The sequence below is a fragment of the Peromyscus californicus genome, unplaced genomic scaffold (genome assembly GCF_007827085.1).
Source record: "Peromyscus californicus insignis strain IS unplaced genomic scaffold, ASM782708v3 Scaffold_7__1_contigs__length_154581171, whole genome shotgun sequence".
Taxonomy (NCBI): domain Eukaryota; kingdom Metazoa; phylum Chordata; class Mammalia; order Rodentia; family Cricetidae; genus Peromyscus; species Peromyscus californicus.
This window is the reverse complement of record NW_026294595.1, coordinates 52,151,137-52,167,079: the sequence shown is the minus strand read 5'-3', so window position 1 is coordinate 52,167,079 and position 15,943 is coordinate 52,151,137.

The following is a 15,943-nucleotide window of genomic DNA, read 5'->3' as shown; positions in this document are numbered from 1 at the left end:
CAAGTGCTGTCTGTGAAGGGCTTCTCAAATACCCTGGCCCTCCCTGGTGTACATCAATTCACTTCATTAGTTTTAATCTATTGAACCCATCTTCTCATATTGGAGAGAAATTTGAAACATTTTAGTACCTCTCTTGCCTAGCACAACAGTAACAGGCACCTAACAACTCATTGTTGGTGGTAATTAAAGAAAAAGCATTAAAGAACTCACATGGTCACAGATTATGGGGCATGGAGTCACTGGGAATTCAGTACTCTCAGCCTGATACCTGCAAGACATTGTATGTTTGTCCTCAAATTAAAGCAGGCTCACACAGTGGTTCCCAACCAGAAGTTCCCAGAAAACTGCTGAAATATATAATGTCACACACACACACACACACACACACACACACACACACACACACACACACACACGTGAGTATTATTTGGCCATAGAGAAAGAAAATGGATAAAATTGGAAACTATCATACTAAGTAAGATAAGCCAGACTGACAGATATACAAGTTTGCTATTATATGCAAAACCTAGTTTGTTTGTTTTTTTAAAGACATGAAAATATAAAGGGGACTATTAGGTAGGACTAAAAGGAAGGGTAGAGAGAAAAGAGAGGATCATGACACTGAATATAATTGAAGTATGTGATATACATGTGCTGTGGAATAATGCTCTTGTACACTCGTTTAATACAACACTGATTGGCCAGTAGTCAGGCAGGAAGTATAGGCGGGGTAAGCAGATAAGGAGAATTCTGGGAAGAGGAAGGCTGAGTCAGGAGACGCCAGCCCACCATCCAGGGAGCAGCATGTAATGGCACACAGGTAAAGCCACGGAAAACGTGGTGACATATAGATTAACAGAAATGGGCTGAGTTTAAGTGTAAGAGCTAGTCAGTGATAGGCCTGAGCTAATGGCTGAGCAATTTTAATTAATATAAGCCTTTATGTGTTTACTTGGGTCTGAGTGGCTGTGGACCAGGCAGGACACAGAAAACTTCCAGCTACATACACGTAGGGAAAAGTCATTATGAAGCTCATGTTTTATAGAATTCATATATATACTGATAATAAAACAAAAATTAAACCATTTGCACTATTCTGTCCTTACTACCAACTTTCACAAGGACAAAGTTGTTATAAATTACTAAATCCTCTAAAATGTTTTTTTCAGTGGAGATATGGCTTACTTAATATTGTAAAATTATCTTGCTTCATTTTGTTCTGAACAGTCTACATAGAATTCAACCAATTATCTTAAAGTATAAGGGTTTTTTGTGGGGGGGTTGGTTTTTGGATTTTTCAAGACAGGGCCTCATTGTGTAGTCCTGGCTGTCCTGGAACTCACTGTGTAAACCAGGCTGGCCTGGAGCTCACAAAGGTCCGCCTGCCTCTGCCTGTCAGTGCTGGGGTTAAAGGGGTGAGCCGCTATGCCCAGTTGAAGATGTTTTTAGAGTGGACTATGTTGTAAGATTCTCTCAGAAAGGAGACTTTCCTAGGGAATTAAGCACATCTAGCTTCTATTGTGTGCACTTAGGTGTCTGGTACTGAGAGTCAGAACTGGACAAATGAAAGGCTGCTCATTTTAGATGTACATATGTGTTCTAAGTTCTCTCAGGTAGCAGCTCAGTTTTTCAAGTTATAGCAAATGGAGAAATTAGCTTTATTGCTTTCTCCCTTCCCCCATATTTTAAGCTAAGAATGAAAAAGAAATATGAATTTTACTTTCCAGACAATTTATTCAGCCTTGCTCTTGTTATATCTTCGGGGAGTACATTTACATTTTGAAAAAATACTGTGATGTACGAATGTGCATACCCTGCTCAGCCGACGTATCATAGATACTGTATGATAACATCTGGGAATATTAAACTCTGCCTTTACTGGCAACCCGATTGGCATCTTTAACTCACAATGCAGATGTTTTATGCTGGTGTGTTTTGAAAATATTTGAAGTATTCTCAAGACAATATTCTGAGGTTTCTGCAGTGGTCCACTTTAGTCTTTTGAAGTTCTCTATACAATAGGATACATACACAGATTTTCCAAAACATGCTTCAGTGGGAGAAGAAGAAAAGCTTAAGCTGGCAGCGCACACAGCTTCCCCGAGCTGTCTGCACCTAATTCCTTTCCGTTGTTTTGGCAGTCAGGGAGCTTTCTGAGAGCAATCTGATAAAACAGTTCCCACTCCCGGTCTGCTTTGTAAAATCTAAATCATTTTAATGGCTTGTCTTTATGAAGCACTCATATTTCTAAAGTATAGATATAAAATTTTAATTTTGTCTCCGAGTACATGCTATTTCAGCTTTGTGTTTTCCAGAGGGTGCCCATGATAGCAGTTATGGCCTCTGTGTACAGAAATGGCTGATGAGGCCAATGTATCGGCCTTCCTTAATACCTGTGCTAGGCATTGTTCTGTTGCTCAGTCAGTTCTGATGGAACTTGTTCCCGTTTCCACTTAGGCTGCAACACTAAGCACAACCCTGTAGCTAGAGGTTTTTTTGCCTGGCCCACAGTCAGGACAAATCTCTCTTACCCGCCAGTCCCACAGCCGCGCAGACCTGACCAAGTAAACACAGAGACTTGTATTGCTTACAAACTGTATGGCCGTGACAGGCTTCTTGCTAACTGTTCTTATAGCTTAAATTAATCCATTTCTATAAATCTATACCTTGCCACGTGGCTCGTGGCTTACCGGCATCTTCACATGCTGCTTGTCCTGGTGGCAGCTGGCAGTGTCTCCCTGACTCAGCCTTTCACTTTCTAGCTTTATTTTCCTCCTTGTCCCGCCTATACTTCCTGCCTGGCCACTGGCCAATCAGTGATTTATTTATTGACCAATCAGCAACACACTTGACATACAAACCATCCCACAACACAACCCAGCTTCTGTTGGAAAGGAACTGCCTCAGCCATCTGTTGCAGAACATTGCTAGTGGTCCACTTTGTGCCCTGCAGAAGTCCTTAAAGCATGGGCTTCAGAATGTTTTCAAAGCAAAGTTTACATCTCTGTATTCCAGTGTGACATTGTTAGCATGTAGAGAGCACACAGACTTTGGAGACATGTCACCTAGCTTTCATTCTCAACTTCATTACTTTCTAGCTGTATCACCTTGGCTCGGTCAGTAAAAGTGCCTGCTGTGCAAGCGTAAAGACTTGAGTTCGGATCCCCAGGCCTGGCAGCTTCTGTAATCCCAACAGTGGGAGGCAGAGACAGAAAATCCCTGGAGCTCATTGACCAGCCAGCCTATCCAAACACACACACGCCCACATACACACAAGCATACAACCATTACATATACACACACTCGTACGCATAGAAAGAGCTCTCTGGCCCTCAGTCCTTTTCTGGTGGAGACAATAGGACCTTGCTGATCCAGGTGTGCTGGTTTAAGAGGATGCACAATGACCTCTGTTGGTGCATGCCATTATCATTCTCTGAATTTACTTGAATCAGCCTGTACTTTTACTTCGGGGGATCATAATATAATCACATCATTTCCCCCTTCCCTTTCCTCCCTCCAAACCCTCCTATATTCTCCTCCTTGCTCTTTTTCAAATTCATGTCCTCTTTTTTTCACTAATTGTTGTTACATATATGTATGCATGTGAATATACATATATATTCCTAAATACATAAATACTTCTCAGTCTGTATAATGCTCCTTGTATGTGTGTTTTAAGGGATGATCATTTGATATTGGATAACCATGTGGTATGCTCTTCCCTGAGGAGGAAGACTGTTTCTCCCACGCTCATCAATTCTTGGTTGCCTGTAGTTCTTTGTGAAGGGTGGAGATTTTGTGGGCTTTCCCCATCCACTTCAGCATGTTTACCGTTGTCCTTGATCAGCTCACATTTGAGCAGTCACGTTGGTGAGACTTTATGGGTGGAGCTTCTGACATTCCTAGGAGATGCAAACTCCCTGACCCTCTGGCTCTCACAGTCTTCCCACTCCCTCTTCTGCAATGGTCTCTGAGCCTTAGGTGTGGGAGTTGTTCCGTAGATGTACCCACTGGGAGTGGGCTCCACAACTCTGCATTTTGGTTGATTGGTTGTGGTTTTCTGTAATGGTCTCTTTCTGTTGCAAAGAGAAGTTTCCTTGCTGCGGGGTGAGGACCACACTAACCTGTCTAGATCCTGGAGAAGAGTGTGTCTATCAGCCTGTATTGAAATGCACACTGCTTGTCCTAGTAGGTTTTTGTCAACTTGACACAACTAGAGTTATCTGGGGAAAGAAAACTCAGTTGAGAAGATGCTGCCATCAGATCGCCCGTAGGTAAGTGTGTAGGGCCTTTTCTTGATTGTGACTCATGTGGGAAAGTTCAGCCCACTGAGAGGTGGTGCCACCCTTGAGCAGGTGGTCCCAGTTGTATAAAAATGCAGGGTGAGCAAGCCGGTAAACAGTATTCCTCTTTGGCCTCTGCTTTGGTTTCTGCCTCGAGTTCCCACCCTGACTTCCCTCAGTGTGACCTGAGGTTTGTAAGCTAAAAAGCCCTTTCCTCTCCAGGTTGCTTTTAGTTGTGGTATTTTATCACAATAGAAATCCTAACTAATACACCACTTAAGTAATGTGTCTCCAAAGTCTATGCAGCGTTGTTCCTGTACCCTCTCTCCCACCAAGTCTCCACCTCTTCCTCATCTTTTCTCACTCTCAACAGATGACTTCGATTTACCAAGAGGCTCGAAGGCATCACAGGAGAACTTTCACAGGCTCTGTATCATTTCTTCTTGTCTGACGACATCTGTGTCACTATGTCTTACCCTTCCCATGCTTCTTATGGACAGTTGCCATGCTCCTAGCAAAGGCAATTGTGGGACTCATATTTAAGCACCATACCTTTCAACTCAACTCAAAGATGTTGCTCTGAGACTCTCTCTCTCCCTCCCTCCTTCCCTCCTTCCCTCCCTCTCTTTCTATCCATCTATCCTATCTATCTATCTATCTATCTATCTATCTATCTATCTATCTATCTATCTATCTATCTATCTATCTATCTGTCTATCTATCCATCCATCCATCCATCCATCCATCCATCTATCTATCTATCTATCTATCTATCTATCTATCTATCTATCTATCTATCTATCATCTATCTATCCCTCTCTCTCTCTTTCTCTGTCACTTTGTCACTGTTGTCGCTCTGATGTCATACCTCACTTCTTCCCTGCATCAATCACATCCAAATACAGTTAGGCTGTTATTACATCTCTGTTCTTGCCCCCCCCAAATTCTCTAAGACTAGCCCTCTCAAACTTCTCTCCCAACTTGTCTCTTGAACCACCTGAGGCAGATTTTCCACTCCCACCACTTGTACCAAAAAGGCTCTTCGGGGTCTGAGGAGCTGGAGGGATTGCTCAGCAGCTAAGAGCACTGGCTGCTCTTCCAGAGGACCCATAAAACCACACGATTCAATGTGGAATGTTAAGCATGTGCTCTAATGTTCATTTTCTATGGAGAAACTACATAGCTTTCAAACAGTCTTTAAGAAGATATAATTGGGAGCTGGAGAGATTCAGGGGTTAAGAGAACTTGTTGCTCTTTCAGAGGACCTGAATTCAATTCCCAGCACCCACACAGTGGCTAACAACTGTCCTTAACTCAGTCCAGTTCCAAGGAATCCTGTGCCATCACCTGACTTCCCTGGGTACCAGGCATGCCCATGGCACACATACATACTCATATACATAAAATAAATGAATTCATCTTTTTTTAAAGAATCTACAATTAGAAAGAATCTGACCCCGTTAAAAAGTTACTTGAAGGGGATGCTGGAGAGATGGCTCAGTGATTAGGAACATTTGCTGCTCTTGCAGAAGACCCATGTTCAGTTCCCAGCACCTACATGGGTACTCTCAACTGTCTGTAACTCCAGTACTAGGGAATCCAACACCTTCTTCTGACCTCCGTGAGCATGAACATAATGCACAAACATTCATGCAGACAAAACATTCACATGCATAAAATAAGTAAATCTAAAAAATAGATTTTAAGTTGATGGGGGTGGGGTCAGCAAGATGGGCCAGTGGGTGAAGACATTTGCCATTAAAGCTTAGCAATCTGAGTTCACTCCTTGGAACCCATGAAAGGTGGATGGAGAGAAGTGACTCCATGATCTTGTTCTCTGACTTCCACATGTTCACCGTGCCTTGTGTGTGAACATACATAATCATCATCTCCATAATCAGGCATATTTACACAAAAAGAAATAGGAAATAAATAGGAATGTTTTGAAGTTACTAAAATTTTGTATTGTGGCACATGTCTGTTATGATAGCACTCAGGAGGCTGAAGCCAAAGGGTTGTGAGTTTCAAGATGGCCTGGGCTGCACAGGGAAATCCTGTCTCCAAATAAAGTTATTAGGACAAATTTTCTCTCCATCTACATTCTTAGAAAATATGTTTGAGCACAGTGTTAAGACATTGAAGAACTATATTTAAACTGATCGTGCTCTAGTTGTTATTAGCGTGAAACTGACAACTGTTTTGCATGGCTACTGCTGATGGTGTTCAAGAAGGTGCTTTTAATTAGCATATATGTTGATTGATAAAATAATGCACTTCACTGTGACATTTTCACACACGTGTTTCAGGTACTTTGCTCAGATTCACCCTCTCCATCATGGTTTTTATAGTTCCAAAATAGATTGTAAAGATGTGTGTAATACAAGACTCTTGGGTCCTTAATAGTTTTTCATCATTGTTACACTTGTTCCATATAAAGTATGTCCCACTTTCTGAAAAAAAATTTATTTTTATTTGTTGTGTCTTTGACATCTAGAGATCATTCTGTTGCTTAACAAAATTCATCCAATGCTTTCACATTTTAATTTCCAAGCAAAATACTTTCTATATCTTATAGTTCAGGGGATATATGAGTACTTTTCTTCTTATTGTAACAAAATTCCTGATCGAATCAACTGAAGAGAAGAAAGATGTATTCTGGCTTGTGGTTTAAGAAGGGAAGCAGTCCAAAGTTATGAGAAGGCCAGCACATGATGTGCCTGGTCACATCGACTCCCCAGTCAGGAAGCAGTGTGCACATGACCTCCTCACCCCCTCCTTTTAAAATGTTTTATTTTACATGTATGAATGTTTTGCCCGCATGTATGCCTGTGTACTACATGCATACCTGAAGACCACAGAGGCCAGAAGAGGCCATTAGGATCCCCTGGGGCTGGAGTAGCAGATGGCTGTGAGCCAGTCTGTGGGTGATGAGAACTAAACCTGGATCCTCAGGAAGAGCAACAAGTGCTCTTAACCACAGAGCCATCTCTCCAGCTCTGTTTTCACTCTTTCCGTTAGGTGCGGGACCCCAGTCCATGGGATGTGCTGTCCACATCCGGTCTTCCTGACTCAGTTCAGTCCTTTTCAAAACCTCATCACAGACATACCTGGAGGTGTGTCCCCTATGTAACTACAAATCTGCTCAAGTTGATGATGAAGTTAACAATCCTCATAGGAAGTTATTATGTAACGGCCTTTGGGAGTTATCTTACTCTTGAGTATGGATTAATGGATTCCCTCTGAGGACAGAATTAGGCTATATAGCTAGTCTTCTGTTTCACCACTAGTTAGAGGAAAACCACCTTCTGGATTTTAGCATTTTTTTAATCTATAAATTAAATTTTTAGACATTTTTATTAGCATACATTCATTGTACAAAATAATGGGTTTCATTATGAGATTTCCATACATGTATAATGTACTTTAATCATATTCACCTCTATAAATTAAATTTAATGCTTCTCAAAGTAGCCCACAAGATTTTATTAGTATTAGGTAAATTAATATTTTTAAATAGTTTTTATAGAATATGAGATGTTAAATAAAATATACACTGTTATGTTTGGTCAAGCCAAGGGGGAAAAATCACATATATATATATATATATATATATATATATATATATATATATATAGTTTGTACAATTTAAAAGGCAAGAACTACTATGAATTATAGCAATCCCAGAGAAACTCTTCCATCTGCCGGTGCCTGGCATCCCTCTGTTTTCTGATGTCTTAACTTAGTCAATGGCCACCTTGATTTCTTCAAGGTGCCTTTGTTAAGCAAATAGTACAAAAGCTTATAAATAATAACTCCCCCAGGTCTCTCCTGAACGCCCCCAAAGACAAGCTGAAACAGGACCGTCTGTCAATCCACTTGGGCTGTCAAAAGAAAGAAGATAAGAAAAATTATGCAGGAAGTAAAGGAGCCAATGAGACAAATTAGGGGAAATAAAGAATTCTGGTATGGATTGAACTGACAAGCTCAAGAACAAAATGATAAAGACCTTTAATCACGTCAGAAAGTCTATAAAAGTGTGTAAGGACAAGGACTAGAAAATGTTAATAATAAAGCCTATCCTATTTCACAAGAGACAAAATGAACTGCCACAGCTTCAGAAAGGTCAGATCTATCATACATTGTATCTGTATTGAATCCCATACTGAAAACTAATTGGAAGTTTAATGAAGAATTTACTAAGAACGAGCAATCTTATAATGACCCAGATGCTGTAAAATATGGAAGACCCTTGGAGTCCCGTGATTGTCAGACAATCATGGCTGGATATGTCTGTTGTAGATGGAGAACATGGAGCAGGCGAGCTGTCCCAGTGGAGGCTCTGATGTGGGACAACAGCTGTGTGAGTCCCAGCTGAATCCTGAAACATCATATAGCCAAGACCAGCAGAACTGCATAGCCATCATACAGCTCAGACCCAACACAAAGAGCATGCCAGTTTATGAAGTGCTAACACAGGGAAGAGAAGACAGCAGTCTGCTATGCTGACATCCCCTCAGCTATCCACCAGTGTTACCACACACAAAAAATGTATGTGTAAGCGGGTGAGTGATGGGCATAATGTGTCTTCTGGAGTGATGTACACAGAGTACACTCCACCACTTTGAAAATGGCCTTTCTGCAGTGGCAGTGGCACATACCTTTAATCCCAGCACTCCGGAGGCAGAGCCAGGCAGATCTCTGTGAGTGCAAGGCCAGCCTGGTCTACAGAGCAAGATCCAGGACAGGCACCAAAACTACACAGAGAAACCCTGTCTTGAAAAACCAAAAAGAAAAAAGAAAATGGCCTTTCCTTGTAATAGAAAGTATTTAGCTTAAGTATTCATGTTTACCTACTAATTTATAGGAAACACGGGGGACACAAAGCATCTTAAACAATACCAAGGCATAGCAAAATCACCAAAATGCAGGCTGGAAAAATTCTAAAGGGCAGGAGAATATAACTCAGCAGAAGAGCTGTATATGTGAAGCCCTGGGTTCAATCCCCACCACAGAAAGAAAGGCAATAAAAACAGTAAGAAATAAAGAAAGGACACTAGAGAGATGGCTCAGAAGTTTAGGAGCATTTGGCTGCTTTTCTAGAGGACCTGGGCTGGATACTTGGAACCCACATGGCAGCTTACATTTTGTGTACCACCAGTTGCAAGGGATCATACACACTCTTCTGGCCTCTTCAGGCACCAGGCATGTATGTGGTGCACAGACATGCATGCAAGCAAAACACCCATAAACATAAATAATAAAATGGGAGAAAAAAAGATTAAGGAAGGAAGGGAGGGATGGAGAGAGGAAATACCACAGATAAGTTATCTGGTTTTAAACTGATAAGACTTAAGAAAGCAAAAAACAAGCTACAGAGGAAGTAATCAGCCAACTGAGAAACAGATTATAGTCTCTAGAAGACTCATCTGTTTTTAAAGAAACACATTTGGGAGCCAGTTAATGAAGACTGAATAATGACTTTATATTTACAACACTCAAATCAGTAGTTGTTTTTAAAAAGATGTGACAATGGTACCATAGCTACTTATTTTTCAGTTCTTCTAGAAATATGCAGTAAAACACTTCTAAATGAAAAAAAAATACACTTTTATTTCTTCCACAGTTCACTTGTGGGAAAGTAGGTGGGAGTATAGACAGAGCAAAACTGAACATGAATTGATAAATATTTGAAGTTGGTGATAAGTACCTGCGGATTTCTTAATTTATCTTCATTACCCACCTTTACAAATGTTTTAAGTTTTCCACTTAAAAAAAAAAAAGTTTTAGCCCAGGTCTGTAATACAAGCATCTCTGGAGGTTGAGGAAGGAAGATCACCAGTTCAAGGCCAGCTTGGGCAACTTAAGGAGACTCTTTCTCAAAATAAAAACTATAAAGATGGGGTAGAGGATATAGCTCAGTGGTGAACACTTGCCTGGCACGCATGAAACCCCAGGATCAATCTCCAGTATTGATGAAAGAGGAAGGAAGGAGGAAGGAAGAAGGAAGGAAGGAAGGAAATGAGGTTCCTTCTTCCTGGTAGCTCTAGGTTTCTGTTGAGTTGACAGCTAAGGATTATAAGTATAACAGTACAGTACACCTTTTGAATGACTTCAGTTGTTAATTAGCCAAACTTTTAAATTATTCAAATAAAATAATGCTCATGGCCAAAAAAGGAAAAAAGGAAGGAAGGAAGGAAGAAAAAAAAGAGAGAAAAATTCAAATAGTTCAGAATTCGGAGAAAACGCAAAAAGCAAAAGTTCTCCCTCTGAAAACCTGATCTCTCCCTTTATATATTCTTTCTCTTTTTTCTGTTTTTGTTTGTTTGTTGTGTTGTTGTTATTGTTTTGAGACAGGTCTCATACAGCCTGGGCAGGCCTCGAACTTGCTATGTAGCTGAAGCTGGCCTTGAACTTCTGGTCCTCCGGCCTCAGCCTCCTGAGGACTGAAATTACAGGCCCAGAGCCACCACACCTGGCTTCCTCCTTGAGTGTACATTCAGCAACGTCTGATCACTTGTGTATACATGGAAGTCATTTTAAAAGAGTATTTGAGTAAGTACAGGATCATCTGGCTTTTGTTTAACTTTATTAGAAAGCATTATTGATGAATATAAGATAAATCTTTATTTTACAGTGACGCATATTTACCAGAAAGCACAGAGCTTAGTCACAGCCCTTTTGTCAGGATTTTCCATGTCGCCTAACATACTTGTAGTTTTCCTTATTGATCATTTGAAAATATGACTGAATTTTTCACCCGAGTATAAATAAGACATATTAAAATAAAAACAAACTAATAGCTTATTCATCATTGTTTATTTAAACCTTTCAAATTGAAATTGCTTAGATAGATTTTTCCTTTGGGGCCATTATGGTGCTGTCTCACATCCACAAAGGAATATAGAATTTTAGAGTGTGAAAAGAAAAAAGCAAGATTGTGTCTTTACTTATTCTTGTATCATCTGCTCGAGATAGGAGTAGAAATAGTTATGCTGTAGACATATCCAACAAATTTTTCAAAATATATTATACTTGTGACAGGTTTTTAATACCCCCATCTCTGTAACTTTTAACCTTCATTTTTCAAAAGTTTTAAGGTTTGTGGCAACAACTAGTATGTTTCAGTGTCTAAAAATTGAACTTACTAATTTTCCACACAGCAGTTTCAATACTGGCTAGTAGCTCCTTCTATCATGTGGTTCTTTTAGCATGTTCAGATTCATGAACCTTGAGTCAGTTTCCATGTGTTTTGTTCTGGGGTTTGTTTTGGTTTGTTTTGTTTCTGTATTGCTCAAGGTGGCCTTGAACAATTTATTATGTAGCCCAGGATGGTATCTGTCTTAGTTCCTATTTTATTGCTGTGAGGAGACACCATGACCAAGGCAGCTGTTAAAAGAAAGCATTTAACTGGGGGCTGGCTTACAGTTTCAGAGGGTGAGTCCATGATCATCATGGCGGGGAGCATGGCAGCATGCGGGCAGGCAGGCATGAGGCTGAGAGTTCTATATCCTGATCTACAGAGAGAAGGCAAAGGAGGCACTAGGCCTGGCATGGGCCTTTGTAACCTCAAAGCCCACCCCCAGTGACACACCTTCTTCAATAAGGCCACACCTCCTAATCCTTCCCTAATAGTTTCACTAACTGAAGACCAAGCATTCAAATAAGAGCTTATGGGGGCCACTCTCATTCAAGCCCCACTACAGCTTCAAACTTCAATACTCCTGCCTCAGCCTCCCAAATGATAGGATTACAGGTGTATGCAACCAAGCCTGACTTTACCATCCCCCCTTCACTCCCTCCCTCCTTCCCTCTTTCTTTCTCATGTAGTCCAGGCTAGCCTTGAACTCAGTATGTCACAAAGGATGACCTTGGATTTCCGAGCTTCGGATCAACCTGCATCTACCTCTCAGGTGCTCAGATTATAGGTGTGCCCCATCACACCTGATTTATTTGGTGCGAAGGATCAAAACCAGGTCTTTAAGAATGCTAGAGAGTACCTCATTAACTGAGCTATTTCCTTAGCTCACTGTGTTATTTTTAGTACCGTTTTTATTGTCATGTTTCATTTTATTTTAGTGTGCGTACACAAGCATGCCACATGCATGCAAGTTCCCAGAGGCCAGAAGGAATTGCAATCCCATGATGTTGGAGTTATAGGTGATTGTGAACTGCCTGTCTTGGGTGCTAGGAACCAAACTTGGATCCTCTGGGAGAGCAGCAAGCAGTCCTAACCACTGAGCTAGTCACGCCTCCTGCTCAGCAGGTGCTTATGATTGCTGAGTCTCAGATTTGTGAAGAGGAAGAGGATGAAAGGCTACTTTTACTTGGTTCCATACACCGGGCTGACTTCATGGGCCCCTGACCTGCACAGGCACACAAGGCCCAATGTTCAAAATAGACCCACACTTTGTTTGCCGCTTTGGGGGGGGTCATTTTGAAAGTGTTTTGTGAGTGAAGTTTTCTGGAAGGAATGGCGTGTGTTCATGAACGGGAAACCGCATGTGTGTCTGTCAGTCCTTGCATATACCCTATTTGTATACAACCTTCCTTCCTTTCTCTCTCCCTCCCTTTCTCCCTCTCTTCTCCCTCCCTACCTCCCTTCTTCTGTACTGGGGACCAAACCTAGGGCTTTTTGCACACTAGACAAGTGCTCTGCCATTGAGCCTCATTCTCAGGTCTCTTTTTATTTTTAATTTATATTAGAGTTTCCCTAAATTGCCCAGGCTGGCCTCGAACTCCTCCTGTTTCTGCCTTCTGAGTAGCTGGGATCACAGACCTGTAATAGCTGCATGAACATAGCACACCTAGCAAGAGAGTGAGCAAGACTCACAGCAGGTCCCAGGGAAGCATTCTCTGGCTCTACAGAGTCGGGTTAGGATGCGGGTGTGCCAAGAGGTAAAACAAAAGCCTCTTGTCGGGTTTGTTTGTCCCTTTTCCTTTTTCTTTCCAGAGTTCTGGTAAGAGCAAAATAAATATGCATATATGTACTACAAAAGATAAATTGTGTAATTTCAATTATTCTGCACACAGGTTAAGTATTTTATTTGCATTTAAAATTGGGTCTCACAATGTAAAGATGTAAGAATCACAACCATTTAAATTTGATTTTTTTATTTACTTAAAGAAGCTTTCTATTAAAATAAATAAACAAATAAGCAAAAAGAAAGAAAGAAGGAAGGAAAGGGAAGGAAGGAAGGAAGGAAGGAAGGAAGGAAGGAAGGAAGGAAGGAAGGAAGGAAAGAAGGAAAAGAAAGAAAATACCGTAAGTGAAAGACTGGAAGAAAAAAATTTTTAGCTTTATATTTTAGTAAGTTTAAATTACTTCCTTGGTATATTTAAACAAGAACCTCCAAGAGCCTGACATATTGTTACCGGTTCTGGTCTGTCCAGGGAATCCTGCAGGAACCCCCTGCCTCCCATCCTGAAGTCATTAGTTGTCCCAGCAGCTGAGGTCTGGCTGCCCGAATAACATCTTTATTTTGGCAAATGGGCAGAACCGGCAACAGAAGCAGCAAAAGGAACCGCGCTGCGTCCTCCGAGCTGGTGTGGAAAAATGCTTAGGCCCTGCAGTGGGCTTCCTTTGCTTCTCTGCGGTTCACAGCTGTGGATTTCTCACACTGCGGAGAAGTTGTCAAATACAGTAAATATTTTCCCTTCTCACGTCGTACAAAAGCTCCAGACTCCGCTGGCTGCGCCGCCTGAATGTGCACTTTTCCTCTCGGAGTCAGTGGAGTCGACCGACTAACTAGAAGCCGCTCTTAGTTTTTGTTAGTTTTCTTGACACTGTATCTGATGCACCAGCTTCAGAATTTCTGAATAAACATTTTGGGGGCGCCAGTTCTACTTATGAGAACCAGTATGCCAGGCACTAGAGACAGTGTGGAATAGAAAGAGTATCTTCAAGGGGTGAAGTTGGGGGTCATCCAGAGAGAATTTTGCATGTGACCAAACCGAGATGACCGGCTGGTTTGCAGGGCAAGGTCTTCGGCGGCTCTTTTCACACATCCTAGAAAAGCTCCGTTTTTCATGGGACATAAATCACTCCCTAATGGCAAAATGAGCCCGTTAAGTTAACTTGAAGCACCACTGGATGAATACATTATTGCTGCAGGAAATGGCAAAAAAGAGATTGAAATTGACTCATTTGGGGGGGGGGGGATGCTCCTTTGGTTAAAAAAGAAAAAGAAAAAAGAAACTATTATTCTTTTGAGTTGAATTTCAGTTTTCCTGATTTGTAAAACCAAGTGCGGAGGTGCTATTTAGCAGAATCGGACCAAGATGAAAGTCCCCACGTCCCAAATCTGTAATTTGGAGCAATTCCACTGACAATGATCAAAACTACTGCTCACGTTGTGCTGGCTGCTGCCGGGCTCCAGAGTCCACTCATCCCTCACTCTGAGGTCCTTTGCTTCCAACTTTCATCCACTCTTCATTCTCAGCACCTACATTAAGAGCACTTGTGATGAGCTCCTGATACTAGGCTCCTGAGAGTCATGCATTTGGTCTGATTATAAAAACGCTCCTAAGAATGATTTAATGTGTATTTAAAGCCATTCAGTGTTGGAAGACAAATTCTGAGGGACTCGTTTTCTTGAGATGCTTGCAGGGGGTTTACTGCTAGTGATCTCCAGGTGCTGCAGGCTCCTCTGCTCTCCCCTTCCGCCTCACAGTGGTGCCCCTGACTTTTAGCTGAGAGACAGCCAAACATTAGTGGACATTTCTCAGCTTACAGGATGGCCTGTGTTTTATGACTCTACTTTATGGAATACAAAAAATATGCATATAATATCCTTAGTCCTTGTTGGTTGGGCTGCGGTCATGACAGCTAGACCTTCAGTGGCTTCTTTAGACCAGGAGATGAAACACTAAAGACTGAAAAACAGAAAGCATGCACCCAGCTCCCTGATGACGTCAATGACTACCTGCTTCTAGATTTCTACATGAAAAAAAACTGACACTCCATCTTGGCTCTTGTGGCTGATTATGATCAATTCCTGGTTCATTGCCTAAGTGAATCCAGTCTTAATATTTCCACTTTTTTTTCCCCTATAGCCTAACAATTCTTGGGCTGGAGCAATGATTTAGTGATTGAAGGCACTTGCTACTCTTCTGGAGGACCTGAGTTTGATTCCCAGCACCCACATCAGGCTGCTCACAACCCCCTGTAACTCCAGCTCCAGGGGATCTGATGTCCTCTTCTGGCCTCTGAGGACACCTGAACTTGTGGGCTCATACTCTCACACAGGCATACACATAATTAAAAATAAGTGTCTCTCTCATTTTTACTCTTTTACAGGTTTTTTAAATTATGCATATCTCTGAGTGCTTGCATGTATGTCTGTATACCGTGTGTGTGTCTGGTACCCACAGAGGACCGAGGAGGGCATACAATTCCCTGGAACTGGAGTTGCAGACGGTTGGGAGCCACCATGTGAGTACTAGGAACTTAACCTGGGTTCTCTGCAAGAGCAGTAAGTACTCTTAAGCACTGAGTCATCTCTTCAGCCCTACTTCTAGCAAGTCCTTAAGGAAAATTATGTTCTCTACAGTTCCAGCAAACTAATATTATTTATAAAAATGACTTTAACAAAATAGTAGCTGCAAATAGTATCATAACAGGTACGAAGATCAGTTACTAGTCTATCAACATACATCTAATT